At 43.3% G+C, this 2,693-nt stretch overlaps 1 non-coding gene across 1 annotated transcript; it reads left to right on the forward strand.

The window, feature by feature from the left end:
• Positions 1–843: 843 nt before the first annotated feature.
• TRNAT-AGU (transfer RNA threonine (anticodon AGU)) lies at positions 844–916 on the forward strand. Its single transcript has one exon. It is a non-coding gene; the product is annotated as a tRNA-Thr (tRNA).
• The last annotated feature ends 1,777 nt before the right edge of the window (positions 917–2,693 follow it).

Below are 2,693 nucleotides of genomic sequence, written 5' to 3' on the forward strand. Positions count from 1 at the left end.
TGAAATACAATCCAACCGTTTGGTTTGAGGGTGTTGAGCTGAAGAACCTCTGGTTAACCCTACCCAGCAAATCCTTTGTCAAAAAGTCACACCACAGCCAAGGGTTGGACATGAGCACAGAGCTGTGCCTTGCAAATGTAAAAACCAGCAGAAAAACGTTCTTTGTTGATGGCAACACTGAGATAATGGCAAACATTAATATCTAATGAGGACTAATGAGGGGAAAAGGGAATGAGGGGTGGGAGTGCTTTTATGCCAGCTCTTCTGACTGCCTTCAGTGAAGACGGAGACTACAGGAAGGAGGAAAATGCTGAAAATTCAGATGCCAAAGAACAGCTCAGAAGTGAACACATCAGCCACAGTGCCCAAAGTACATCTTGGGCTCCTAGGAAGCCATCAGTATGTTAGAAGGGCTGAGAGGAGGAAAGCAAACGCAAAGCCAATGTCTGAAGGGAAGCAGTGGGATGAGAACTACTTTTTCTTTTTAGAACCTTAACTTCTATCTTCGTTAAATTAGTGCAACAGTTGCAAAGAGGGAAAATATCTCCACCTCTTGTTTGTAAATCAACAGTAGACACTTTCCAAGCAATTTGGTTGGGGTGAGGCATCTGTCACTTGTGATGTCCTTGCTGGGATGAGCTGAAGAAGAGTAAAGCCCAGGTTTGGGTTGGCCTGAGGTGTTGCTGGTTTTGTGGCTCTGATCTGTGCTGAAGCCATTTGGAAAGGAATGAGAAAATCCTTGGAGCTGCACCTTCCAGCAGAGCACATTTTGTTTATACTCCAAAATTCAGAGAAAATTAGTATATGAAATGTTTGGCAGTGAAAAAAATCCCAAAAGCCAAAGGCTCCATAGCTCAGGGGTTAGAGCACTGGTCTAGTAAACCAGGGGTCGTGAGTTCAAATCTCACTGGAGCCTGGGTCCCTATTCATCTTGCAAAGACCTTCAGCTATACTCTTTCGTTTTTCCCCATAGGAATGCTTGCATCATTTTTGCGAGCATCCCAGCTTAAGTGAAATGCATCATAGAGCACCTACACCGAAGGACAGCAGCAAGAGGCATCAAGAAATAGCAACGGTCAGAGTTAAGCCATTTGAATGAGTGCACTGAAATGTTATTAAAGTACAGAAATCAGAGATAGGAAAAAACTAATAACGAATCCCGCACACTTTGTAAAGCTCATGGATGAGAGAAGCTGGAATAGCTGCTGGAAACCCAGACAGGTCTGGTTCATTTTTTCATACTTCAGCACAACAATCAAATTATGTTTCCAGAGCTCGGTAATTACAGAGTTGGCTGTGAAATAATAAATATGATGCGTGGAGGAGAAGTGACGTTGGTCTTCTGCAGAGTTTGTAGGGAGGGGGTGAGAAAGTTCCCATTTTTAAGAGAGAGAAAAGGCAAGGAATTAAACTTGTGTTGTATCTTGAGCTCAGCGTGTTGCAGTTCAGATTTCTGGGGTATCGCATTTTGCCTTGACACATTTCCCATATTTTTTGCTCATTTTCAAATAGGTTTCCCATTTTGTTCCTTCAAAATGATCCAGACCGGTGAAGTGAAAGCACATTTCAGGATTTCCATCCACAGGACAGAAAAAGAAGGCTTGCAAGTCTGAACTCATCTGCCCTGTGGAGATGGACATTGGGTGCCACCGAGGACATGGAGCCCAGTGGTTCCTTTCATCCCATCCTTTGCAGATCTGCTTTCCCAAAGCAGACAGCACGTTCTGCTCCTGGGCTGATGCATTTTCTCCACATGAGAAGTGACCTGCAGGAATTTCCTAGCTTTCATCTGTGTGTGTCACAGCAAGGCTAAAGAAACAAAACTCAGCAGGATTCCCACTAATCCGCAGCCTAATAGACTAGCACAAGTTATTGTTATTTTAACCCAAGATACTGGGAAATGGAAAGCCATGATAGTGTTTTACTAAAAGGGAATTTGTCTCCAGACTGTTGTGGCTATGCGCCTGTTTACCTGCCCCTCATTCTGACTTATCTCTTTATTTCATTTTCATATGACACCACTGAGCAAGAGCCAAAAGCATCCTAGTTGCTCACACTTCTGCACTCAGGTTTCCAACTACAGCTCAGCTGAGCCCAACATTGATGGAAACGATCCTCTGAAAAATTAATGCCTCTCATCTCTGCACAAATGACAAATGTTCAGGATATGTTTTGTTGAATTCTTAATCTATACAATACTTAATATTAATGTAAAAACTCCTCTTCCAGCAGTCCTGTTGCAATACATAACACCAGGCATGAGCCCAACACAAAGATGGCTTTAACAGTGGCCCTTGGACTAGCCTTGGCTCAGTGCCTTCACGTCAGTGGTCCATCATCTCTTGTTCTGCTAAAAGCAAAGACAGCCTGGCAGGAGGGGCAAAAGTGCTTTAGGCCAATATGCTGAAGCCCATTAAATCTGAGGGAAAGGAAGGCTGGTTCTTCATCTTCATCAGCCTGTGAAATGGTGCAGGAAGGGCTGTGTGGCTCTGCTCAAGGACTGTAAGATGGTTGGTCCCCCCGTTGCTTTGCTCGGGAAGAATTTCTGCTCTTTAAACTCATGACATGTCCTAAGCCAGACCTAGGTAGTCTTTTGTTGCTTTCTTGAGAGAAATTTAAAGGCACATTCTAGTAAATTGGTTTTTCATGTTTTCCTGAAAACATCAGAACACCATTTCTATTAAAAAAAAAAA

The sequence above is a fragment of the Meleagris gallopavo genome, chromosome 19, assembly GCF_905368555.1.
Source record: "Meleagris gallopavo chromosome 19, MGAL_WU_HG_1.1, whole genome shotgun sequence".
Taxonomy (NCBI): domain Eukaryota; kingdom Metazoa; phylum Chordata; class Aves; order Galliformes; family Phasianidae; genus Meleagris; species Meleagris gallopavo.